Source organism: Bombus affinis, chromosome 17 (assembly GCF_024516045.1).
Source record: "Bombus affinis isolate iyBomAffi1 chromosome 17, iyBomAffi1.2, whole genome shotgun sequence".
Lineage (NCBI taxonomy): Eukaryota > Metazoa > Arthropoda > Insecta > Hymenoptera > Apidae > Bombus > Bombus affinis.
Window position 1 is genome coordinate 3,102,805 of NC_066360.1, and position 15,934 is coordinate 3,118,738.

General features: G+C 44.9%; 1 protein-coding gene and 1 pseudogene across 2 annotated transcripts in view; both read right to left on the minus strand.

Annotated features, from left to right (window-relative positions):
* LOC126926236 (uncharacterized) overlaps positions 1-15,934 on the minus strand; it is a 420,584-nt gene that overhangs the window by 336,603 nt on the left and 68,047 nt on the right. The gene's annotated exons all lie outside the window — the stretch shown is intronic.
* On the minus strand, positions 360-10,725 carry LOC126926344 (uncharacterized; annotated as a pseudogene).

Genomic DNA, 15,934 nt, shown 5'->3' on the forward strand with positions numbered 1-15,934 from the left:
GGAACGATAGCCGGAGCGAGATCGAACCGATAGGATCGTACGGCTTCGAACACACAGCGTGTTTTCGCGGCCAAGACAGACCTGGCGTGCTTTGGCGAAGCCGACTCGTACATTATGGATGCGGCAGCGAGCCGTGTTTTACGTAATCGGCGCGTGCCACCTGTGCCCCGGTAATGCGCGGAATGCGCGCGTAATCGCGTCGTATCGTGGAGAAAGGAAGGAGCTTTGTTTGGCAACGCCGTTTGCCAACATATTTCCTGGTGAATAGGCCCGTTTGAAAAACTCCGCCGACCGATAAACGCCGATCAGATCGACCTTCCTATTACGACCGCGCGTATCGCGCGCTCTTGACCTACGACCACGTCCATTATGTTCCTCTGCAAGTTCGAATCTGCCGATCGACCGTGTTCCTTTTATCGCGTGATTCGTAGTATGGGAACGGCGGTAGATCGAACGTGGAAACGATCGTTCTGTATAGAAGGAGGCAAAGATTTTGACCATTCGAAGCTGCTCGGCTATAAATCGTTGGAATGGACTTGCTGCTTCGTGGTGGCGCGGATGGCGCTTCTATTTATGGGAATTTCTATCGCCCTTTCTTTTTCCTTTTAGGGCTTGTAATGGCCCCAATTCGGCAGGAAATAATTCAACTCGCGCAGGAATATAAGAAGAATAAACAACGATTAGAAAGAAGATATCTTACTGGTCTCGTCAAACATATCGCAGATCTCCTCGGAGATCAAACACGGCAAACGTACAGTTGAATGATTTCCCATATTGGTGGAAAAAAGTGGTGCCATTATGAACTACACAAGCGAATTAACCGTATGTTTGTTTGTTGTTCTCTGTGAAGTTTTACTACAGCGAAAGAGTGGGAGTAACTGTGGCAGAAATAACAACAGCAGTTGGCCTTGCGTATAAAAATTGCTTTTATAAGCAACTACAAAGCGCACGGTTATCGAAAAATATTTATAACGTCGTCAGCTGTCTCTTCCTCCCTTTCTGCCCAAGTCAACCCATTTTGGAAGCGACCGAAACTAATAAAAAACGAAATAGAATATCGAACAGAAGAACAGTTCGGTCCGACCTAAGGCCTCTTTTCCATTTGCGACTAATCGCGACCGCAAAATCCATTGTCGAATGCGACACAATTTCCATTCGCGTTTCCGCGACACATCGCGATTCATTAGACGCGTGCAACTACCAAGTACATGGAATAATAATCGCCAACGACTGAACGTCATTTTGCTGGCAGAGGTGCGAGAACTTCTGACTGGCGGCGTTCCAGTATGTAACAGTGTTAACTTCCAACAATGCTAGATTGTTAATAACATAATAGACAATTAATATAACAATGAGAAATTGTTCGTGATGCTGCACGTACGTTTGCCAATACTCGACAGGAAGGCAAAATCGAATCATTCACGCTGTTCCTCCTGAAATCTTTTGCTGACTACCTTTTCCACGCAAATGGTTCATCAACCTTTAAGGCAACACGATGGCGGATCGATCGGTGTGTGAAAAACTGTACAGTTCCGTTAAAAAGAAACAAGAAGCTGGGAAAGAATAGGGGACAGTCCTGAAGCCGCAGCAGCGGGTTAACATCCTGAAGAAAACTGAATCGTCAGGCTCGCGCCGGATCCGGCTGACGGGGCCAGCAATACCGCAACGACAGAGACTCGTTTTGAGCGGAGAGCGAGGCGAAGCTGTCGAAACTCGCGTCACGAACGTATTGACTAGGAAATCCGACGTAGGAGGAGTCGGAGGCGAGCGATGAGAGGGTGAGCCAGTAAACCGGGACTCGACCTCGCTCCGCATCTATGCCGCACACATCGAACCGAATGCTGCACGGCTGTGTGCACATCGGTGTGCAATACATCGAGCAGCGGCAAACTCGCAGTGCGAGCGAGCGAGAGAGAAAGAGAGAGAGAGAGAAGAAGGATGACGGCGGAGGATGAGGATGAGGTTGGAGGAGGCTGAGGGTGGAGGAGGCCCTCCAACCTCGTTTTCGCTTTCGTTCGGCCGCTAGCTCACGTGGCACATATTCACATATTCATCTCTACGCCCCTGCCTTCATCCCCTTGGCGGATACACACGGAAACGTGGCACGTGAGCCGGTGTTCGTACGCGTACGTGTGTGTACGTGTGAAACGCACACGGCCGAGGAACGTGACGGTATTTCACGTGGATGCGAGAGAGGCTCAGCTGTGCCGTGACGTATAATCCCCGACGTGGCCCTAGCGAAACTTATTCGGCCACGTGCTTTCGAAACTTGGAGCCGACGCGCGGCGTGTGCGTACGCGCGGACCACCGGCTTCCCACGCGATCCCGCTCGCTAGCCGTCACGAAATCGGGATGCACCGTTGACCTTGCGGCTATCGCCGCACCGCACGATCTACGATTTACGAGGCCGCCGCTCCGCACCCAAATAGTTGGCGGAATTACCGTTTTCAATGGCTCGAGGTATCGCATGGGCTTTAAGGACGAACATCGAACAGGTGCGGCGCTAGCGGATTTTCACGCGTCCAAGGACAGCGCTGCGAATTTTTTACGACAATCAGGTAATCTGATAATCAGGCAAGAAAAGACGGCCGATAATCCTGGCATTTCTCAACCTTCGAGAAATATTCCAACAGAATGGAAAAACGAGATTCCGTCGAAGAAGCTGCGCGATCTTGCGAGGGCCGAGACACAGAGCCCATCTGACTCGGTTTCAACGTGCACCCAGTGTAGGACTGTGGTGCAGGACGCAAAATAGCCGTTTCGCGAAAATCCCCGAAGCGTGTCATTCGAGCTTTAGGGAACCTGTTGCTCACCTCTGCCTGCATCGTCTCTCACCTACCACCCTACTTTCCTTTTACGCCACCCAGCCCTGTCTTCGGTTCTGTACACCAGCGATCGTGTGTGCGTGTGTACAAGCAGCGACAACAACCACTTTGCGAATACTCCGAGTTCCGACCCAGAAGTGAAAGCAAGGAAGCAGGAAAGACGGAACGTACGCCAATGTCTTATGGTAAAGTTCGCGGGTTGCACCGAGGGACCAACGGAGATTAAGTGGCGGGGCGCCACTTGTCAGGCTGGCCGCTTCTACAGCTGTTCCCTGTCTATTGTCTCGATTTATTCTGTTACATCGGGTGCGTGGAAAAGTTTCGGTCTTTTTTTTCTTCGGCAATTTCCTTCTACTTGTACAGAGTAGACGCAATGGTCCTAATGCCGTGGCCCAATTCGCGCGGCTTCTCGTCAGCCAGAAATGCCATTGCCACGTTCTCTGTGCAATACTACGAATTTTAATCCTGCGTCGTTCGTTCAGACGTGGGAAGAGACGAAGTTTGCTGGAATTAAGATGAACATGGAAAAATGGCAGAATGCTTCGCACTAATTGCGGATCTAAAACGCTCATAGAAGAACAGTGGTAGCAGGGGAAGCTTGCAATAATCGCAAAATATCGCGGATTTAATTTGCCAAATAAACCTTCGTTCACAGACCAGAGAAGAGACGAAATTTGGCAAAAATCAAGATGGATATCAATGTCGAAAAGTGGCAAGATATTTTGCATTAACCAATTAAAATCATAGGAACGCGGATATTATCTGTTGCTAACTACTGCATAGGAAAAGGCTGGAATCGTGGAAAAGATCGGTACACGACGTTCTTGGTATTAAAAGATATCCAAAATATCGCGAGTCTCGGTCTTTCGAAGTTGTCCATTCAGTGCCATTTAGAAGCAAACGTACAAAGTACCCAAGATGGAGGTAAGTTTTGTCTGGTTTGCGAGAAACACGGAGACGAAGATGGTTTTAATGCGGATAGAGCGAAATAAAGATTTCATCGGGGCGCACTCGGCTGGCGGAAAAAGAAGGCGAGCGGATAATTCAGGGAAATCAGGCTGTGGCAAAATGTTAACCGGGCCAAACACAAACGGTGCTCGTCCCAGTAGTACTTCTTTTCAGCCGCAAATGCCGAGTACCATGTAGACGTTGACAATAGAAGCGGGCGCACAAAGGCCAGCAGTTCAACCAGAAAACTTCTTTCATCCTGCTCGAAATCAGCGAGCGTTGAATCGCAAATCGTCGCATTAAGACGAGCCGCGACTTTTCTACGAGAGCAATCTCAGTGTACCACGCGCCGTGTGAAGAGTTCAATTTGTGCCAGGGGCAAAGATCCGATTCACCTCGACTCGTCGTCTACCTTCGAACCAGCGTGTACATTTTCAAAGAGCGGGACGAATTAAAGAGACCAACTATTGATTCCTCCGCAGCTTGGAAATTGCTTATCAGAAAATGGATTGCAATTACGAAAGAATATCAGGAAACAACCAAGTTACAGGAAAATCGATGCTTACTCGAATTCAGACCACTCGAGTTTGAATAACCTAACTTCAAAAGAATGTTTGATAGAAGATACGAAGAAGAAGAAAGAGGAAAGAAGGAGAAACGTAGAAACGCGCGCGTGTGTATATCGTACGTATACGCGAAATATTTTATTGGAGGTGAAAAAAGATGGAAAACAATATCGGAAAGTGAAAATAACATCGTTCTTTTCAAAGCAACGGGTGGTCCAACGTATATTAACTTGGAACTCAAAAGCCAAATAAAATAAGAAACTCGCGTTAGAGAAGTAGATCGGTCACAGGTCGGATGATTGTGCTATTTGGCATAAACTTTCTCCTTCTTTTTCAGTAACAATGATGCTACGCGTTCAGTTGCCAATATTCCATCGGAATATTTCCGTTTCCATGGAGACAGCGCGGCCTGAAAGTTTCAGTTCTCGTTGTTCCCCGAAGAAGTAGACCGCAGTGTCTACGAAACTTGGAGTCAGGATGCAGAAGCATCGCGAAAATCAAAATATCTCAGCATCGTGGCAGTTCGAATTGGAAAATTCAGTTTGCTATCGTAAAGTATAACTTTAAATTTCCCATGCAGGCGGCGCAGCCTGAAAATCCTCGGAATTCGGTCCTACCCTAACTCGGTGGAAGTAGACCGCAGTGTCTACGAAACTCTAGCACAAAATACAAAAGCAAGACGAGATCGTTCGTCCCGAGAAGTCGATAATATCAAGACAAACCGAACAGAGTTAGAAAATATCGCACGGCCCATCTTGGAGCTGACGTTCCACCGAAAAAGCGGGGTCGGGCGATGGCCGGAAGAGGGGTCACCGTAGCAATGACAAGGCAACGAGCGACCTTGGGAGCCTTCCCACGGACACGGCTAAGCCGTACGGCGAGCGTGCAGGGGGGAACGAACGCAAACAACGAAGCAACACGGCAGCGTGAGCACAGTCGTCACCGGCGGTAACCTACATTTACCATGGAAGAGAGGAGAGCAAGCGAGACGCTTCTACGTGTACGTGCACGAGCAACAGCCCGAAGGCGGTCGAGGGACCATTTGCTGCGGCATCCACTTGCGCGGTTATGAATGGAGAAACTTCTGGTCTCGTGGGCTCGCGTAAACGTTAACACGGCGTCCGTACACGCGAGGGTCGGCCCACCACGAAGAAAGGGCTCCGGTTTATATTCTCTGCGAGGCTCGTGCAACTGCAAGATCCGCCAGGCCAAAGGAACGGAAACTGAAGAAGGATACAACGAACAGAGGGAACATGAATGCGAGCGGCGAGCACCGCAAGATCAGCGGCCATCCGCAGCGCGCTGCTGTTGTACGCGAAGCACAGCTTGGCTTCTCGCTCGCCCTCGCGTCTTCTCCTCGTCTAACCCTCTGCCCATTCCGCAAGCGTTTATCCGACGTGTACATAAATATCCGGTCGACTACTCTGTGTACACGAAGAAGAGCGAACGAACGGCGATCCCGGCCGTCTTGCCTCGTGGCAGGCCCTCGTGTACGTGCATAAGTACGTGGCCCAAGTAGGAGATGAAGCAACCGTGTGCCGTGTTCCTCCATAAATATACTTTGCTTACATTCGTAGGTTCTTGCGGATGAGAGAGCCGGGCTGGCGAGAGTGGCCGGTAGCTGCGAGAGTACACGCCGCCAAGCAGCGGCGAAGAGGGGAAAGAGGCAGACAGATGAGGAACGTGTACACGTACATGAAAACCACCAACACGCAGAACAATGGAGTAAGCAACAGGTACGTGTATGTACATACACACGTATATAGACAGGCTGGCGCATTTTCCACGTGGGCCGTGCGCTCGTACATATTCGTACATAAGCTGGGCTCACCCTACGCTAGGTATCACACAGCTCGATGCGCCTTCTCTTTCTCTCCTTCTCCGCGTCTTGTGCCTGCTCTTCCGCTTCCTCCCACCCTTCTCACACAATCTTTTCACCCTTTTTATCGCTCCACCCTGTTCCCCACGCGCGCTGTCTCGTTCTATCCGTCTTTCCACGTCGGTCTATCTTGCTATCTGTGGCTCAAGGCCGTTCTTCTTCGCTCCACGTGGATGAATCGCAAATCGCAACTGGACGCGTGTCAAATCGAGCGGAAGCGACCAGACCAACGCCAAAGGTTCTTCCGCGTTCCTGCCACGGCTCGCGAGACCCGCTAGGTGCCAGGCAAACGGACACGACCCCGTTGTTGGGTAGAAAGAGAACGGCTCGTGGTCAGGCGAGAGCAAAGGACGACGATGGCGATACGTTGACCGCTCGACAGCTGAGCTTCCGTGACGCGTAAGCCGTGCACTTGCGAGGCTGTGAACCGTGGACAGACAGTAGAAGAGGTACCGTAGCTAGGCACGTTCACCACGAACCTACTGTTGTTCCAAACGTGGGCGAATCTCGCGGCCACCTTGCAACTGTAGCTTCTGCAGCCACGTCGTTCGAAGATAGAATTCGAGAACGCAAGTCGATGGAAAGATTTCGCAAACGAAACGTTGCGTCAACGCCTTAATGGGTTGGTCCTTGGCTCTTGCGACCTCGTTGCACACTTTGAGAAGCAAGCGATGACGAGTATACTCGTCAAACACAGAGTACTCGTGGCTGTTGTAATTGTCTGTCTTTTTTACGTAGAGTAGACTCGTCGTGACGCAAAATATTGCCGTTTCCTCGTGACGAGTATACTCGTCAGAGGCAGCTAACTGGCTGTTATCGACTGGCTTTCCCACTGTGTATGGGACTCCATAACTTGACAAGTCATTTATCGTCGTGTACGTACATTCTCCTCGGGATCCCAACGACGAGATACTTTTTTCAATAATTTTAATTAACGTTAACGAAGTCTTCCTGAAGGTTGCAGGTCAAGTGTTTTCTTTTCGCAGATACTGCTTGCTCCACGAACTACGTATGAGCCACCCTATAGAAGATCGAATTGGCAGAGACCTGGAGAGATGGATGGAGGAGGAGGTTCGCATGGACGTATCGTAGTACGGCATAAAGATGATAGAGCCGAATACCGGGCGCATACCAGCAGTTTGACGTCTGTCTGCCAGCATAACCATCACGGAATTCCGCCTGGTGTTCTTGACCTATTAGCTGCAGGGTTGCAACCTGACCGTTTCACTTTCTCTGCTTGCGCAGCACTGAATGGAAAATTCGAAACCGAACTGTGAATGAGAAGAATACGGTTGCTACAGGTAGACCGACGCATTATTTATTTATCTACGTATAAGTACGCGTAATATGGAACACACATAGAAATTAAGCTCATGAATCCTGCGTTCTTTCCGCGCGAACATTAGCTTGGAAAAGCAATTTTCATACAGTCGATGATATTCTTACGTTTTCAGCGACGACAATGCGAGAGCCGCGATCAGCTGGTGACGAAGCTGCGAGCGGCCAGCGACTCGAACGAAAGCAACGGCGAAGGATGTGGCTGGACGTTCAGACGTTCGATCCGAATTCGCGAAACTTCGATTTGAAAATAGCAAAGCAACTTTCACCGAGCATCGGCATGCACGGCACGATAACACGTTATGACGACGCGGCGTGTTTACTCGACGCTCGCTCAACGCCAGTGTAACGATATAAGCCATTCGTCCTGTTCCTGAAGGTATTACGCGCCACTATAGGCGTCGTAATATCGTTGTTTGCGGATTGACCGCGTTTTACCATTCGGCTAATTAATTCCATTAACTGGCTGCGGGGTGGAATAAAAGCGCGCGTATCGGCGCCCGGCAACGGAATTGTAACGCGGCCACGCGCACCACACTATTCCGTGTGTATCGAATTAATGAAGTTGGTAATCAGCGTTGCCAGATTCTGACTTTCGTACGCCGATGGGAGGAGGAGGTGCCTCGCCCTCCCTCCTCCGGCGTTCTCGCCCGACAAAAGTTAATTACTGCGGCCAGATACATGGGCGTGGGCGTGATTAATTATCGCGGCGGAGCGACGAACTCGCACCTTTGCCGGCATACGCAGAAATTTATGGAACATGTGCTTTGCGCTGTTTGGGAAATAATACCTGGTTTAATTACGAGACCGGTGTGCACGCGCGTCTGCAATTATGGGGAAATAAAATGACGATAACGAACGAGCAGATCATTACAATGGACATGCGTCGATGCGACGCGATTCCGCTACCAATATCGCGCTTCTCTTTTTCTTGTCTTCTTCTTCTTTTTGCCTCTCGTTGCTTCCTTTTTTCGGCGACATTTGTACGCGTCTGTGAATGGCAATGGCGCGCGTTGAAGCGGATCAAAAGCACGCAATAACGACGCGGCGAATGATTCACGTTATTTTCACGTGGTCAAAGATAATCGCATTAATCGTGGTAATTAATAGAGCGACATTCGCCGCAACTTCGATATCGTCTAATAGTCGACGCCCTGTCACCGTAGCGATAAGCGACCAGCGACCCGACCAACACTCTTCGACTTGAGGAGCAAGCAGCGAGACGATGCGCGTTGTTGCGTATCGAAGGAACGTACATCGACGAACAGCAAACGAATCAACTGCAAATAGCGAGGAAAGGTGGGGCTGTTTGAGTTTCGGTGGAATCTTTGAGCGATCTACGTTTTATATTCGGCTGTTTACTTTGTAATTTGCGATGTCTAACTGTATGTGTCCATTCTTAGCTTCTTCAGTACGTGTAACAATATTTTCAACAGTTTCGTTCAGTGGAGTGTTTAATTTCCCTATTTCTTTTGGTATATTGGCATTCGATATTTCTTCCTTTGCTTGTAGAAACTGTGTTAAAGAAGAAAATTTTGAATATACAAGGTGGTTGATAAACTAGTGGTACAAGCGGGAAGGGGGTGATTCTACGCGAAAAAAGAAGTCGAAAATATAGAATAAAAGTTTTTCGTTTGAGGTTTTGTTTTCGAGAAAATCGACTTTGAATTTTTGAACGATCTACAGTGAGATCCGTTATACCGAGACGTGATAAAGTGCACGCGTACCGAGCGAAAATTCAAAGTCGATTTTCTCGAAAACAAAGCCTCAAACGAAAAATTTTTATTCTATATTTTCGACTTCTTTTTTCGCGTAGAATCATCCCCTTTCCGCTTGTACCACCAGTTACCAACCATCCTGTATATCGTTAATATCAGCATCCATGGAGTATGATTTGCTCTTCACAGCTTTTGCGTTAAATGGTGACCATGAATCAATGGATAAATATGATTCTATAAAATTCTTTTTTTCCTCATTGAATAACGAATATCGATCATTTTCATTAGTTTTCTTTTTTTCATCTTTTGAGACCTGTTCCACTATACGTTCTTCTTTTTTAAATTCAAAAGTTGATGATAATTCTTGACGTTCATTTAGATTCCTTTGCAAATTTTCAAAATACTGGATAGATTAATAATAAAATTATTAATAATAATTTGACTGAATAATTGTCAGACTTGTCAGAATAATTTGACTTTGGTTCAACATTACATGTGAACGTATTTAAATCTTCATTGATACGTTTAATATATATATCATCAGTGGATTCTTTTTCGTCATATTCAGTATCAAAAGACTTAAGGAATAAACATTTCATAAAGCCCAATAATAATCTTAAAGTTGGAAGTTGTTCTTTTAACAGGCAATTTCGCAGAAATAATTTTTTATCACTAGAAATTCCAATTTCGGAATAAGATCTTAGTAACTCTTCTTCTTACTTTTAATTTACAATTGTACGTTCATTGTTACAGGTTTCTTTAGCTCGGCAAACTTTATGTAAATTCTTACATCACCCGACTAATCGATTTCTCAATTTTTGTTAATACAGCAATTTGCATAAAGTCGGACGAACGAAAGAAATGGCGACGAATGTACAGTTTTAAATAAAATTTCGAAGCCGCTCGTTTCACCAGGTCTGATAAGGTTAATTTAAACGATTTGATTACGCAAGTTGCCAGAAGTTTTGTAATTTAACGAACATCGTTTGTCATTGCGCTTAAGACCTTCCCATCGTCCAAGGGAATTATTTTTTACATAGTCTGTGATAGAAAAGTAGTGTTCGAGTTTCATAGTCTGTGATAGAAAAGTAGAGTTTCTGATTGGAATGGTTGAAGAATTTCTACGTTGGAATTAGTTGGGTCCCATAGGTCGAAACAGGTTTTAATACGGCTAATAATATAGGAATTTACGTGAAGTTAGAGCTACAAAAGGAACAACGACGAATGCACAATTTTGGATGAAATTTTGAAACCGGTCGTCTGACCGGACCTGGCCAACGTTGGCTACTGTTAAATCATGCGAGATCGCTGATCACTATACCAGATGTTTGTATCCGGCATCGAACACGATATTACCTACACGTAGGTGTATCGACGATGTTCTGAAACAGCGGTGCGTTTATGTACTCACTGGCAGACTGTAAGTACGTAGTACTGTTATGCGTTGGCATGCGTGACGCAACAGGAAAGTGCGATCCGATGTGGACTTCCCTGTGCCGCGTTGGAATTATATTTGGAACATCGTATCGTCCTGTACATCGCCAACGTTTCAGATAAGCAAACGCATTCTAAAAGACATTTTCGTTGCCGTTAGCCAGGTGGCATTCATCCGAAGAATGTGTTACGCTACTTGGGCCAGGTATAATGAACGTAATTGTACGAAATATGCGCAACAAGGGATGGAAAACAAATATTAAGTTACATATTTAGAAAGTTCGTAGCCGTGTCTAAGGTAGCGGATATTAAATTCTCCTTTATATTTCACTAGAGGAGCACCGTTTATTAGGATATTTTATCAGACAGAGGAACGCAAGATGCCCGAATGGGTCGTTTTTCTCATTGAAAGATAAATATTCAGCAAGCAAACGTTCGATATGGAAGAGAAATTGTCAAGAGACAGAGAAAAGAGAATTTTTTTTTAATAAAAAACCTCGACTGGAATATTCTTCTATTCGCAAGATTGTCGTTTATTCTGGTTGTTGTGAATTTTGTTCGTGCCACGCAATCGAATACGTTAGAAATCTGTGGCGAATGTATTTCTATTAAAAAATGGAGAAAAGATTTCCGGGAGAATGACGAGGCTATTGAACGGAAGAATGAAATGCTAATCCCACGGACGTGCACTGCTTCTGAATTTTCCTTCCATCTCGCTTTCAACTTGCCGATCAACCCGATCTATTAATTTAATTTATCAATTCGCTTCAATAAACATCTTTCCAAATTTATACAACAAACTTCCCCAAAGAATTGTAAGAAATGTTTCTAGTTTTTCCTAGAAACCTACGAAGGGAACAAAAGCAATTTTTCTATTTCCAATCTTTGACCTAATAAATAATTGTAAAACATAGACAACAGGAACATCGAAGAAGTTAATATTGAACGTAAATAATCTAACGAGAATGGTTTCGAACATTTCCAGCATATACTGGGTGTTGCTAATATACAGAACAAACCGCAAATGTAACTTTAGAAAACACAACATGGTTGAACGTATAAACTAACAATATCGATGTTGCAAATATTTTATTAATTCCGCGTATAAACGATTGTAGAAATTCTTTTATACAAAACTATATTTAATATATATAACAATAATAGAATATAAAATATAAACAATAATACGTATAATAAAATAGAATGTTCCAAGACAAATGTATCGACGTTACGCGTTATCCTGATCGTCGTTATAATCACACGCCTGCAGAACGACAGAAGATGATTTAAATGATCGATCCTTTCGGATGGTTATTGGCGTGTAACAGTTTCGTAGGAAATAAAATGTCGTTTAGTATGCAGTTCGTAATGAGAAATTGTATAATATGAAATATGGATCGCCTATGGTTCTAGCCGTATAAATATTTATTAGTTATGGCAGTGTTATCACTATGGTCACGCTTTTAACCCCGTTACGGTGCTCAACTTTACTTTGCGTGCGAAGGTGATTCGCATGCATGTAAATGTTATCTTTGCGTTGTTCACTGCGATGAACACAGGCTGCTAGCAGTAAGAATGGCGTAAATAAAAGAAATATGAATCGTATCGAACAGCGGATGATATAATTTCGCGCGAATACGCGATTGATGGAAAAAGGACGACGAGTTTCTAAAGGTCGAAGCGGAATGGAAAATTTGTCTACGCAGCGAGGACGCACTGGCCGTAAGATAAAACAATTTCATCCTCTTTAATTAGCCGCGGTACTTACATAGCTAATTAATTAGCCGGTAATTAAACATTCCAAAAGGATAATTTCTCTTTTATCCGGCGAGATCTCGTTTTAAATGAAACTTTCCATTGATTCGAGTATTCGAAATAAACCTGTTGCTAATCTCTGCGTGTCCTCGTTAACGTAAATAATTGAGCGCGATATCACACGGTATAATAGATCTTCTTACCCTCGATCGTACGTCTTGTTGCGCGTTTTACCAGTCGAATAGAAAAATATCTCGGCGATTGCTCTCTCGCGGAAGCTCGACGAAGCTCGAACTGGTCCCCTGAATCCGTCAGAAGTGAAAAGACGATAAAAATCTGAACGCTTGTCCCGCAGACAGTGTACAATGGCGAATTGAGAAAATCGCATAAAAGACACGCCGTAAGATTCGTAGCCTGCGTTCCTGAAGAATGGAAACACCGATGGTTTGCCTCACAGCGAAATATGCTGCACAGTAGCCGCTTAGAAAATTCCCATAACGAATCCAAAATTCCATTCTCTCGTTAGACTGGTTTGCCAAGGTCGCCAGGAATTCCTCCCTAACAAGCCAGCGTAATTAAAGGAATAATCTTTAATTAAAGTAAAACACCAAACAATAAAATTAATCATTGCGTTATCTTCTTACGAGAGTTGGTAATTATATTAACGCAATTAACGAACCCCTGGCGTTCCTCGAGCGAGACGCGCGCTTATGCGTGTTCGACGGCCGGGGGAGCGTCGGGACGCGTCGCAGCCGAGCGGACAGCTCGCCGCCAGCATCGAGCAGCTGCGTGAAACAGCCGGCTGGACGAGCCCCGTGTGTACACATATACTTCAGGTATAAGTGCATTAACGTTCTTCCTGCTGCACTTCATTTCTCCCCGCGTTCCTCTCGCTCCGTCTACTTTGCCCTCTCTCCGCATCAATCGACAATTGATTGGCAAGACGAGATAAGAATCTGCAATTTGGCTGTACAAGAAGCAGGCTTGTTGCTGCACGAGACCCAAGGTTACTCGAGTGTCGAATAATTATCGAGCGATACCGAATGTGTACAAGGACGCGTGGATGTGGACGTAGATGGAAATAATTAGAGGGTTGGCCGGTCGTACGAGTTGATCGAGCACCGATGCCTTTGATATCTTAAGGCGAATTATTTCAGCCCATTCAAAGGCCTAATGATGATTTATCGTAGTTACGGATACTACAGTTCTACTGTAGATTTCAATTCTGCAGATTTCTAGAAAGGTGGAACATAGGGAAATGTTAAGCTGTAACGCTACGACATTTGCTGTTTTATTTCGAATATTTGGTTTTCTCGTTGATTTTCACTATTAGAGTGGAAACTGTATTTAACCGGATATTGCGTTTAATATCGTCGACCCAGAGGTCGGAAATTTTTAGTCGAAATGTCGAAAAGGCTTACTCGTTTCGAGGGAAGAAAAATTACTTTGGAATCGAGTAGAATACGAGGCTCTTCAGACTTACAACTATTAGGCTAGCTGTTAGGAGTAAAAAAAGGAGAAGTAGTTGGTATAAAACATTGCTTGCTGCTTCCTTCCAGATTAACACGCCATAAAACCTCCCAATTCCAGCACCTAATTAACGCCAAATATTAACATACGTATTTCCCTCATTTGAGAAGACCTCTCGGCCGCTCCATGTTACACCGAAACGTCGCAATTAAAATAACGATAATTAATCCTTTATCTGATTTCCGTATCCCTTTCTGCTTCCTTGAGCAAACTTCTCACTGCCTGCTGCTTCTGCAAGCGTAAATTTACGATATCGATAGAACAACCAGAAGACAAACATTGTGGCAAATATAAAGAGTAAAAATTAGACGCGGAACATTCGACAGTTCCAAAAAATTGGGATTGTAACGAACGAGGAATCGACCGTACGAGACCGTGGAAAGAGCCGCTCGAAAGCGTACAAAGGACGAGCATACCGGAAACAGCTATAGTGTCGTGCGATCGGTGCTACAGCGTGGGCAAAGGCAAACGACAGAGTGGGGCCTGATGTTGGAAGAGGCCCACGTGTACGTCTGCACAGCTGTCCCTTCGTGTGCACTCTCGGCCAACGTTTTGCCTTCCACCAGAGGCTAGACTCTTGCTTCTTACCTGCCCTTGCTTTTTCTTCAAATTCGCGAAATTCTGTCCACGGTTAGCGGAACTGCAACGAAGATACTAATTGCGCACAGTGCACGTGCATACACATTTTTCATACACATCGTATGCTGGGTCGTGTATTTTTAAAATAGCCTACTCGTCTATGATACAACGTATTTCTAGTGTAGCGTGTGTTTAATGTAATTTAACGTAAACACGTGGCAATAGAATTGATTACGGAAGAACGTAGATGCGTTAATTACATTTGTTCTTTTTCGCTTCTTTCAGTGAAAAGTAAAGATTCCTAAAGTGTTGGATTTTTCAGACTTTTTCATCACCCTGTATATTACGTGTACTCAACCGCCGACACGTAAACGAAAGATGAATTGTATTACAAAGATCGTGGTGTAGATTAGAATACAAGTCGATGGATTTCGTATCTCCTGCACTGTCTACTATCAGTACGTTCCTCAAGTACACGATAACAGGTGTGGTTTTATGATCCATTTGCTTTATCGATTCCTCCATTAAAAGATTATAATATAGATTCCATACGAATGAATACTTTTTACGACTTCAATTTTACTAACTAAATATTTGATTCTTTGCTTAGACAGGAACGAAAAAGTTCGATATCACGTCCCTTAAAGCGGATCTACTTCTCGCTCGGGTAATTAAGTGGCTCTTGTACCGGCCACTATCGGACATCTATGAGAATAAAAAGCCAATATCTTGCCGTCGTCATGTCCTCGTGCAATGGAAAAAAAAATCGTAACAGCTACACTCTGCCATACACTTGTCCCTAAACGATCTGGTAAAACAAGAATCCTAACACGCCCTTAAGGGGAGGCTAAGGTTAATTCGTACAAAAATAAGGCATGTTTTTGTGAATTATTTGCGACGACACGGTTAAAATCTCTTTATTGAAACCAATAGTACGTTAAAATATGACATTCGAAGAATATTGTATAAAATTTTCACGGAGAAATATTAAGAAATACAGCAATGACAGCAATTATTCGGACGTGTCTCGGAAAGAAGGTAGAATTGCGGTGCCCCTGATAACTTGGTGCTGGATCATCTGAAATCAAAAAATCAAAGTTCATTCGTTAGATAATAGTGTTCCCCAGGTAACGCTGGCAGGGTTTTTCGAAATTTCAATTTTTCACTTTTTTGGAACACTTTGAAGGGAAAATTAGTCGATTTTGCGAAGATTTGCAGCTAATTTTCCCTTCAAAGTGTTCGAAAAAAGTGAAAAATTGAAATTTCGAAAAACCCTGCCAGCGTTACCCGGGCAAAACTGTTACCTAACGAATGAACTTTGATTTTTTGATTTCAGATGATCCAGCACCAAGTCATGAGCAA